General features: G+C 35.9%; 1 protein-coding gene and 1 pseudogene across 3 annotated transcripts in view; one reads left to right on the forward strand and one right to left on the reverse strand.

The window, feature by feature from the left end:
* Positions 1 to 12719, reverse strand: part of CFAP299 (cilia and flagella associated protein 299) — a 633581-nt gene that overhangs the window by 559931 nt on the left and 60931 nt on the right. The gene's annotated exons all lie outside the window — the stretch shown is intronic.
* LOC103071884 (dynein light chain 1, cytoplasmic pseudogene) lies at positions 73 to 337 on the forward strand (annotated as a pseudogene).

Raw genomic sequence — 12719 nt, forward strand, 5'->3', positions numbered from 1 at the left:
AAGGGTCTGAGCCTCACCGGCCTCTCCCCCAGGAGACCGTTGCAGTCGGCCAGCCACTGCTCTTTGGTAACTATGTGTGACTGAGAGGCCATGATCAAAAATGCCGGTACGTTGGAGGAGATGCAACAGGACTTGGTAGAGTGTGCTACTCAGGCATTGGAGAAATGTAGATAAGGACATTGCTGCCCATATCAAGAAGGAGTTTGATGAGAAGTAGAACCCCACCTGGCACTGCACTGTGGGGAGGAACTTCGGTACTTATGTGACACATGAAACCAAACACTTCATCTACTTCTACCTGGGCCAAGTGGCCATTCTCCTGTTCAAATACTGTTAAAAAGCATGGACTGTGCCACACACCCAATGATCCATCCAAAAACAAGGACTGTAGCCTAAATTCCAAATACCACAGACTGAAAACTTCAGCCTTGCCCAAGGTAACACCTCAATCTTTATTGTGCTGCTTTCTACAGGGCATACTCTGTACTAGTTTGTTGTGGTTATAAAGCAATTAGCAAAACAAAACAAAACAAAAAATAGGCCGTGACCCTGAAGATGAAGAGGCTTCTATGATGTCCAGGCAGCCCACACCTCGGGAAGACCAGGCACAGATTTCCCAATAACCAAGTGACTGCCAATCCAAACAGAGAGCCAGAAATAGAAAACAGGCTTTAACTCAGCAGCTTCTCCAAGCCTATTAAGAACAATGAAGAAAGAGGAGGAAGAAGAAGGGGGCCGGGAAGGGAGGAAGGAAGGGAGATAAAGAGGGAAGGAAGAAGGCAAGGAGGGGAAATGGTGAGGGAAGAAGGAGGGAAGAAAACCCTGCAGAGATGTGGTTCCTCTTCTCTGGAGCCCCACATTCCACTGAGGACTTCCTGCATGCCAGATACCATTCCAGGTACAGAGCAAAACATGAAATTTCCTACCCATGGAGCTCACATTCTAGCAGGAGAGAAGCTAGCAAAAGTACAAAGGAAGTAAAATACACAATATGTTAAACAGGGATAAATGCAATAAAGAAAAACTTAGGAAGGAACATAAATAAGGGGTGTATAATTTTTCAATAGATAGGTCAGGGAAGGTTTCACAGAAGTGAGTTTGGGAACAAACCTGAAGGATGTGAGGGAGTGTGCCATGAGTAAATCTGGGAGATGAGATTTCCAGCAGAAGACCCTCGGGCTGAACCATAGACAGTGTACTGGAGGAACAGCTCGGAAGCTAGAATGGCTGGAGTTGGGAAAATGAGGGGTAATGAGATCAAAAAGACAATGGACTAGAGATGTGTTAGAAGAGAAAGAGAAGTGAACGACAGCTCTTAGATTTTTGGCTGGGGATACCATTTACTAAAATGGAAAAGCCTGCAGGACAAGCCAATCTGGAAGGTACAATCAGGACTTTATGTGTATCAGATATTAAAGAAGATATATGGAGTGAACAATTCCACAGTGAACCTGGAACTCAAGGGAGAGGTCTAAGTTGGAGACTAATGAGAAGGCAGTTGTCAGAGTAGAGAGTGTATTTAAAGCCATGCTAATAAATACAATCATCAAGGATGCAAAGAAGACAAGGAGAAGAAGAAGTTCAAGGACAGCCCTGGAGCAGGTCAATATTAAGAAATCAAGAAGATAAGGAGGAACCAGCAAAGGAAATAGAGAATGAACAGACAGAGAAGAAAACCTGGGGAAATCCCAAAACTAAGTACAGAAAGTGTTGCAACGTATTGAAAAAGATCAGCTCTGTTGAATGCTTCTGTAAGACAACTAAGATGAGAACTAAGAATTAGTCATTGGATTTGTTTGTTTATTGTCTTCTCTCCTGCTATAATGTAAACATCATTATGGTAGGAAGTTTCTTCCTGTCTTAGTCATTAATAAATTCTGAGGGACTAGAACAGTGTCTGGTACATAATTCATGTTCAATAAATGCATATTAATAAATGAATGAATCTCTGTTGTGAATATAAACATAAAAATAAAATATAAAGTGAAAAATGTTTTATGATGGTGAAATGCTTGTAAACATTGTTAGATAGAAAAAAGTAGAACTTTGCTATAAAGCTTCAGGTTCTACATAGCACCAATTAAACTACAAAATGCAGAGAGAGTTGATAGTATACAGGAAAGAAAACTTGGAAATAAAAAAAAAAAATTTGCATCCCTAATTTTTGCTTTAGCATCCAAATTACTTATTTTACCTAAACCTTGCATATTTACAAACATGGCCATTTTACATAATGTTTTGCAGTGACACATTACAAATTACAGCTCTTAATCCCAAATTAACTTCTTTCAAAAAGCAATATTTAATTCTATTGGAAGACACTGAAGAACTCCACTAGAATTACATTAGTTGTTCAACATTTCACAGCCTGCTTGAAATCAAGCAGGACCCTGTGGGGCCCTCCCAGGTACAAAAGCCTTTTCATGTCCCCACTTTCATTTGTAGGGAAGACTTCAGCCTCCTAAACCTTTCCTGAGTTTCAAAGGTCAGATTCAAATAGTTACTAAGCAGGGAAGTGAAGGAATGCAGAAACGAAGGAAAAGCAGTCAAACAATAGTGCAGCAATAAGGTCCTAGCTCCTCCTCAAGGGATGTACCTAACTATCTTTGAGTTCTTCTGCAGGAAGTAAGGACTCCACCCAGGTGGAGGATGGTAACTTCAGGCTGAGTACAAGATCCCTGGAGCACCACCCTGTTACCTCACTGCCAACCAATCAGAAGAAAATCACACACCCTGCAGTCCGCAACCCAAATTCTGCCTTTAGAACCTCTTTCCTGAAAACCATCATGGAGTTTGGGTTTTTTTAGCATGAGTTGCCTGTTCTCCTTGCTTGGCCCTCACAATAAACCTTTCTCAGCTCCAAATTCTGGCATTTTGGTTTCTTTGGCCTTACTGTGCGTCAGTCACACAAACTTGGATTCAGCAACATGCTCACACTCTTAAAATCAAATTTTACACTCACACTATAATAGCCAATCTGAGTCTATACTCTCTGAATACCACTATAATATTTTCCATGACGCAGAGTCTATAGTTCAAAATGACATAAAATTTCAGCACTATAGCCACCAAAATAAATTAACAAGTGAGAATGTTGATGGCATAGTAAGAGTACAACAGTAACATGTCATTAAATGAAGTTAGAGCAGAAACATTTCTAAGAAGTTCCTACTTAGATTTTATCCTGAGATATATAGATATTTCTATAACTTACCAATAATATAATTGTCATATCATCAAAGATACAAATTCAACATATATTTTCTCACCAATTTTTAGGCAAAAGAATATTTGAGTCTTTCAACTAAGTGTGTCCTATTGTTTGAACAAGTCTAATGGAGAGTTATCTTATTCAGATAAATAACTCTAGAGCAATTAGTTAGTCCCAGCTGATGACTGATTTTACAATATTAGTTGAATATTGGGAGGGATGCAAGGAAACCTACCAGAATTTTCCTAGGCGATTTGCCAGAGAGAATTCTTGTCAAGAAAAACAGTGCTGTGATTTCAACTTTGAACCCTGAACTGTACATTGTGTGAACATGTCAAATACTCATCCCCCAAATAACGTCGTGCTCTTTCTGAAAATCTTGCCAAATGCAATGAATCTGATTTAGTGGAAAAAAAAAAATTAAGGCCAAGAAAAATACACACATTGTATATGGAGTGTCAGTAATTCCGGAAATATTAGTTTACCTCTATTCATGATTTCACTTTAAAAGAATGCAGTGTTGTTTCTGCTGAAAATTTTTTACCATAATTAATTCATTTTTCTCCCAAGGAAACATTTTCTTCATATGTTACTACATTTGTACATTATTTTCTTAGAGTAATTAATTCAGCTTTTTCAAACATGATGCTATTAAGGTCAACGTTTCAGATTTTGCACCCTCAGCCATTCCTCATTCCCAGGCGGATCACTTGAATTATTAAAATTACACGCTGGGACCTAAATCCTGCCCACATCACTTTATAGAATACAGATAAAAAATGGTCCCTGCCTGTTTTCAATATAAAATAGACTTTTTATAAAAAGATGCTAGATGGATAGGAATAGTGGAAGAATGAAAATAGAAATTTTATGGAATTAAGAATCAAACTGGAAATAAAAGGATAGTCATTAATGGGAAGTTCTGTGATACAGAGCCAAGGAATAGCATCAGAACAGGTGTCTGAAGTAACAAGACAGGAGTAAGTTTAGCGGTTCAACAAACTGTTAAAATGCATCCCTTCAATTTCCGTTGTTTTTTTTTTTGGTGAGGGGACAGCTTCTGCAATGGCCTGCTCTCTAGCATATTAACCTTACTAATTATTGTCCAAGAAATATAAAGTTCAAATGAAGACTTATCCCTTAAAATCACCTGATGATTCTTCTTTTTATTTCATAATATCTAATATATGGCAACTAGTCGCTATTTAATAGCCATTTGTGAATAAATATAAACAGACAAAAAACACATCAGGAAACTAAAGCAACAATGAAAAAAAAATTTTGAATCTGCTATTTAATATAAAAACATAAAGAGTGTGACTTCCCCTGCCCTTTTATACAAGTTATAATCATTATAGGTAGTTGAAATAAAAACAAAATGTCCTAAATGCCTTCACCCATATATTATAATGTATCTTTATATCTTGTCTAGATACATAAATTGCTGTTTAATGCAGTACCTTGATTTAGGAAAGGAAAAACTACACTAATGGTGGCAACTACCTCCTATAGAAGAGTAGGTCATAATCTTACAAGGGTCACAAACTCTTTGAAGACTGAATTTTAAAACAATGAGCCCTTTCTACAGAAATGTGCACATCTTACACAAAATACCATACCCAATTTGGGGACTGTTCATGCCATTCATTGGAACCTGAAAAGGTCCATAAGGTGCAGATTAAGAGAACTTCCTATAGAGGAGATGAGAGTAAAGTTACAGATTTGTTATTAACTTTAAAAAGCCAAAAAAGATTAATTATATCAGTTCATAGTATAACATCCCACATATTGTAGAAACCAAATAAATAATTTTTAACTTATATTTCCCAAGCTAAAATTGGTTTTAATAGTCATTAATAGACTAAAACTTATGAATTGGTTATATGCAAAGTAAAATAAAATGAAATATATTGGAGAGGAATTATGTAGTTAAATAAATTTGGATTACTTAATTATGTAGAATTATATAATTAAATGCTAGATTAAACAAAGTTAAGCAAGAATTTCTTTACTACATAACTTTTGAGAGTTGTTACTATATAAATATACAAAAATGGGATAGATTATGTACCATTTTCTCAACTTTTTTTGACCATGAAGTCCCCTTTCCCTCAAAACACCTGTTACCTGTTGTTGGAAATTACTTTTGATGGATGTGGTAAGAGCTACAATTGCTTTTATTAATACTGAATTTTGAATAGAAATAAATCTACATTTAATTTACATTTTATTCCTCTTGAAAGAAACCAAGATATCAGAATAAAAGAAAAATAATATATCTGAGCAGATTTCTTAGAAAATTTCTTTAGATCAAAACATGAGAGAAATTCAGAGAGGTAAGGCAGGTTCACAGGTAACAGTGAGGCAGGTTGAGCCCATCAGAGAGGGACCCTGCTAAGAGGGTGAGGGTAGAAAATTCAGCCCACATATTGTGGGGCTAGAGCAGCCCTAAAAATGGCACCTTTTTACAATTCTTCCCCCAGTGGGAGTGTTTTCCTCTACTTTTCACAGACACTGTGTGTATGAGCAGGAACCCTGAAGCAAGGATACAGATATAGAGAAACAGAAACTAATTTCTTAAATGTTATATTTGGTTTTTTAACACATTTTGCACTTCTTTCGATAAGCATTCCAAATTTCTTACCATTCATAACCCAAACAAAATGAGAAAGAAACTTAATGAAAACAAAAATGACAAGAACTAAAATATAGCCCTACTGGCCAATGAACTTGACCCTACTCCCATACCTTACCCCTGACTGAAGACGGAGACTATTTTGTAGTTCCTGTGCTCAGCAGAGTGGCACTGATATTACCCCATCTACAGCACTTTATCTCTGGTTTATCTTTTATAAGTAATAAGTGGGGCAGATGAGTGGTAGTTAAGCTAGAGTGAAACAAGGAAGAGGTAAATGAACTATTAGGTAACTGATGGCTGAAGCAAAAAATGTAACACTGTCTGATTGATTAAATGTATGGAGAGGAGAGGTTTAAAACAATTATGTTCTAAACAAAGGAAAATAAAATGATTAAACAGTAGGTAAGCCTTCTATATTTAACTCAAAATGAGAAAAATGATAACAGCGGCAGATTGTGATAAATTATGTATATATAAATATAATTAATCAAGTGCAACTGTCAAAAAGCTATGCAAAAAGACACACCAAAAACAATATAGATACTGGATACCCTATGCCAAACAACTAGCAAGACAGGAATACAACCCCACCCATTAGCAGAGAGGCTGCCTAAAACCATAATAAGTCCACAGACACCCCAAAACACACCACCAGACATAGACCTGCCCACCAGAAAGACAAGATCCAGCCTCAACCACCAGAACACAGGCACTACTCCCCTCCACCAGGAAGCCTACACAACCCACTGAACCAACCTTACCACTAGGAGCAGACACCAAAAACAATGGGAACTACAAACCTGCAACCTGCAAAAAGGAGACCCCAAACACAGTAAGTTAAGCAAAATGAGAAGACAAAGAAACACACAGCAGATGAAGGAGCAAGGTAAAAACCCACCAGACCAAACAAATGAAGAGGAAATAGGCAGTCTACCTGAAAAATAATTCAGAATAATGATAGTAAATATGATCCAAAATCTTGGAAATAGAATGGACAAAATACAAGAAACATTTAACAACGACTTAGAAGAACTAAAGAGCAAACAAACAATCATGAGCAACACAATAAATGAAATTTAAAATTCTCTAGAAGGGATCAATAGCAGAATAACTGAGGCAGAAGAACGGATAAGCGACCTGGAAAATAAAATAGTGGAAATAACTACTGCAGAGCAGAATAAACAAAAATGAATGAAAAGAATTGAGGACAGTCTCAGAGACCGCTGCGACAATATTAAATGTACCAACATTCGAATTATAGGGCTCCCAGAAGTAGAAGAGAAAAAGAAAGGGACTGAGAAAATATTTGAAGAGATTATAGTTGAAAACTACCCTAATATGGTAAAGGAAATAGTCAATCAAGTCCAGGAAGTGCAGAGAGTCCCATACAGGATAAATCCAAGGAGAAACACACCAAGACACATATTAATCAAGCTACCAAAAATTAAATAAAAAGAAAAAAATATTAAAAGTAGCAAGGGAAAAACAACAAATAACACACAAGGGAATCCCCATAAGGTTAACAGCTGATCTTTCAGCAGAAACTCTAAGCCAGAAGGGAGTGGCAGGACATACTGAAAGTGATGAAGGAGAAAAACCTGCAACCACACCTAAAACCAAGATTACTCTACCCAGCAAGGATCTCACTCAGATTTGACAGAGAAATTAAAACCTTTACAGAGAAGCAAAAGCTGAGAGAATTCAGCACCATCAAACCAGCTTTACAACAAATGCTAAAGGAATTTCTCTAGGTAGGAAACACAAGAGAAGGAAAAGACCTGCAATAACAAACCCAAAACAATTAAGAAAATGGTAATAGGAATATACATATCAATAATTACCTTAAATGTAAATGGATTAAGTGCTCCAACCAAAATACACAGACTGGCTGAATGGATACAAAAACAAGAACTATATATGTGCTATCTACAAAAGACACACTTCACACCTAGGGACACATACAGACTGAAAGTGAGGGGATAGAAAAAGATATTCCATACAAATGGAAATCAAAAGAAAGCTGGCGTAGCAATTCTCATATCAGACAAAATAGACTTTAAAACAAAGACATTACAAGAGACAGAGAAGGACACTACATAATGATCAAAGGATCAATCCAAGAAGAAGATATAACAATTGTAAATATTTATGCACCCAACATAGGAGCACCTCAATACATAAGGCAAATGCTAGCAGCCATAAAAGGGGAAACTGACAGTAACACAATAATAGTAGGGGACTTTAACACCCGACTTTCACCAATGGACAGATCATCCAAAATGAAAATAACTGAGGAAATACAAGCTTTAAATGATACATTAAACAAGATGGACTTAATTGGTATTTATAGGACATTCTATCCAAAAACAACAGAATACACTTTCTTCTCAAGTGCTCATAGAACATTCCCCAGGATAGATCATATCTTGGGTCACAAGTCAAGCTTTGGTAATTTGAAGAAAATTGAAATCATATCAAGTAGCTTTTCTGACCACAACACTATGAGACTAGATATAAATTACAGGAAAAAATCTGTAAAAAAATACAAACACATGGAGGCTAAACAATACACTACTTAATAACCAAGAGATCACTGAAGAAATAAAAGAGGAAATCAAAAAATACCTACAAAGAAACGACAATGAAAACACAACAACCCAAAACCTATGGGAAACAGCAAAAGCAGTTCTAAGAGGAAATTTTATAGCAATACAATCCTACCTTAAGAAACAAGAAACATCTCAAATAAACAACCTAAACTTACACCTAAAGCAATTAGAGAAAGAAGAACAAAAAAAAAACCCAAAGTTAGCAGAAGGAAAGACATCATAAAGATCAGATCAGAAATAAATGAAAAAGAAATGAAGGAAACTATAGCAAAGATCAATAAAACTTAAGGCTGGTTCTTTGACAAGATAAACAAAATTGATAAACCATTAGCCAGACTCATGAAGAAAACAAGGAAGACTCAAATTAATAGAATTAGAAATGAAAAGGGGGAAGTAAGAACTGACACAGCAGAAATACAAAGGATCATGAGAAATTACTTCAAGCAACTATATGCCAAAAAAATGTACAACCTGGAAGAAATGGACAGATTCTTAGAAATGCACAACCTTCTGAGACTGAACCAGGAAGAAATAGAAAATATGAACAGACCAATCACAAGCACTGAAATTAAAATTGTGATTAAAAATCTTCCAACAAACAAAATTCACAGGCGAATTCTATTAAACATTCAGAGAAAAGCTAACACCTATCCTTCTCAAAGTCCTCTAAAAAACTGCAGAGAAGGGAACACTCCCAAACTCATTCTACGATGCCACCATCACCCTGATACCAAAACCAGACAAAGATGTCACAAAAAAAGAAAACTACAGACCAATATCACTGATGAACATAGATGCAAAAATCCTCAACAGAATACTAGCAAGCAGAATCCAACAGCACATTAAAAGGATCATATACCATGATCAAGTGGGGTTTACCCCAGGAATGCAAGGATTCTTCAATATACGTAAATCAATCAATGGGATACACCATATTAACAAACTGAAGGAGAAAAAACATATGATCATCTCAATAGATGCAGAGAAACTTTTGACAAAATTCAACATCCATTTATGATAAAAAACCCTCCAGAAAGTAGTCATAGAGGGAACTTACCTAAACATAATGAAGACCATACATGACAAACCCACAGCCAACATCATCCTCAATGGTGAAAAACTGAAGCCATTTCCACTAAGATCAGGAACAAGACAAGGTTGCCCACTCTCATCACTATTATTCAACACAGTTTTGGAAGTTTTAGCCAGAGCAATCAGAGAAGAAAAAGAAATAAAAGGAATCCAAATCAGAAAAGAAGAAGTAAAGCTGTCACTGTTTGCAGGTGACATACTATACATAGAGAATCCTAAAACCAGAAAACTACTAGAAAACTACTAGAGCTAATCAATGAATTTGGTAAAGTTGCAGGATACAAAATGAATGCACAGAAATCTCTTGCATTCCTATACACTAATCATGAAAAATCTGAAAGTGAAATTAAGAAAACACTCCCATTTACCATTGCAACAAAAAAAATAAAATACCTAGGAATAAACCTACCTAAAGACTCAAAAGACCTGTATGTAGAAAATTATAAGATGATGAAAGAAATTAAAGATGATACAAATAGATGGAGACATATACCATGTTCTAGGATTGGAAGAATCAACATTGTGAAAATGACTGTACTACCCAAAGCAATCTTCAGATTCAATGCAATCCCTATCAAACTACCACTGGCACTTTTCGCAGAACTAGAACAAAAAAATTCACAATTTTTATGGAAACACAAAAGACCCCAAGTAGCCAAAGCAATCTTGAAAAAGAAAAACGGAGCTGGAGGAATCAGGCTCCTGGACTTCTGACTATACTACAAAGCTACAGTAATCAAGACAGTATGGTACTAGAACAAAAACAGAAATATAGATCAATGGAACAGGATAGAAAGCCCAGAGATAAACCCACACACATATGGTCACCTTATTTTTGACAAAGGAGGCAAGAATATACAATGAAGAAAAGACAGCCTCTTCAATAAATGATGCTGGGAAAACTGGACAGCTACATGTAAAAGAATGAAATTCGAACACTTCCTAAAATCATACACAAAAATAAACTGAAAATGGATTAAAGACCTAAATGTAAGGCCAGACACTATCAAATTCTTAGAGGAAAACATAGGCAGAACACTCTATGACATAAATCACAATAAGATTCTTTTTGACCCACCTCCTAGAGAAATGGAAATAAAAACAAAAATAAACAAATGGGACCTAATGAAACTTAAAATCTTTTGAACAGCAAAGGAAACCATAAACAAGATGAAAAGACAACCCTCAGAATGGGAGGAAATATTTGTGAATGAAGCAACTGACAAAGGATTACACTCCAAAATTTACAAGCAGCTCATACAGCTCAATATCAAAAACACAAAACAACCCAATCCAAAAATGGGCCGAAAACCTAAATAGACATTTCTCCAAAGATATACTGATTGCCAACAAACACATGAAAGGAGGCTCAACGTCATTAATAATTACAGAAATGCAAATCCAAACTACAATGCAATATCATCTCACACCGGTCAGAATGCCCATTATCAAAAAATCTACAAACAACAAATGCTGGAAAGGGTGTGGAGAAAAGGGAACCTTCTTGCACTGTTGGTAGGAATGTAAACTGATACAGCCACTATGGAGAACAGTATGTAGGGTCCTTAAAAAACTAAAAATAGAATTACCCTATGACCCAGCAATCCCAATACTGGGCATATACCCTGAGAAAACCATAATTCAAAAAGAGTTATGTACCACAATGTTCATTGCAGCTCTATTTACAATAGCCAGGACACGGAAGCAACCTAAGTGTCCATCGACAGATGAATGGAGAAAGAAGATGTGGCACATATATACAATGGAATATTACTCAGCCATAAAAAGAAACAAAATTGAGTTATTTGTAGTGAGGTGGATGGACCTAGAGTCTGTCATACAGAGTGAAGTAAGTCAGAAAGAGAAAAACAAATACCATATGCTAACACATATATATGGAATCTAAAAAAAAAAAAAATGGTTATGAAGAACCTAGGGGCAAGATGGGAATAAAGACACAGACCTACTAGAGAAGGGACTTGGGGACACAGGGACGGGTAAGGGTAAGCTGGGACAAAGTGTGAGAGTGGTAGTGTATATATAGACATATATACACTACCAAATGTAAAATAGCTAGTGGGAAGCAGTAGCATAACTGCTTCAGCTTTGTGCTTTGTGACTAGCTAGAAGGGTGGGATAGGGAGGGTGGGAGGGAGGGAGACGCAAGAGGGAAGAGATATGGGGATATATGTATATGTATAACTGATTCACTTTTTTATAAAGCAGAAACTAACACGCGCACACACACACACACACACACACACAACAACACAGATAAATGAAAATCAAGTTCTAAAATAGGTTCAAGAAATACATAGGAATATAGGCAAAAGAAAAGAAGAAACAAAAAATAAAATGGCAGACTTAAAACCCAACATATCAATACATACATTATATGAAATGGCCTAATATACTTATTAAAAGACAAAGATTGGCAGAGTGAATTAAACACCATGGACTAACTATGCTGTCTAAAGAAACTCACTTTAAATGTAACAATATAGGTCTCCTGGAAGTAAAAGGATTAAAAAAGATATATCATGTAAACATTAATCAAAGGCAAATAGGGGTGGCTCTATTAATATCACATAAAATAGACTTTAGAGCAACGAAAATTATCAGAAACAGAGAGACACATTATCTAGTTATAAAAGGGTAAATCGACCATGAAGACATAACAATCCTAAATGAGTATGAACCAAATAACAGAGCTGCAAATTATGTGAATCCCAAACTGCTAGAACTGAAAATAAAAAGAAGTAAATTCCAAAGTATACTTGTAGACTTCAACATTCCTCTCTCAACAATTGATAAACCAACCACCAAACAGAAAATCAGCAAGGACATAGAACTTGACAACATTATCAACCAACAGAATCTCAACATTTATAGAACAGTTCACCCAACAACAGCATAATACACCTTCTTTTCAACTGCCCAAGAAATATACTCCAAGATAGACTATATTCTGGGCCATAAAACAAGTCTTAACAATTTAAAAGAATTCAAATCACATGCAGTGTGTTCTTCAAAAAGAGATTAAGCTAGAAATCAATAAGAAAGATAATGGGAAAATCTACAAACACTTAGGAATTAAATAACACACTTCTAGATAGTAAATGGATAAAAAAAAGAAAGGTTCAAGAGAAATTAAAAATACATTGAACAG

This window comes from Lipotes vexillifer, unplaced genomic scaffold (genome assembly GCF_000442215.2).
Source record: "Lipotes vexillifer unplaced genomic scaffold, Lipotes_vexillifer_v1.1 scaffold272, whole genome shotgun sequence".
In the NCBI taxonomy this organism is placed as follows: domain Eukaryota; kingdom Metazoa; phylum Chordata; class Mammalia; order Artiodactyla; family Lipotidae; genus Lipotes; species Lipotes vexillifer.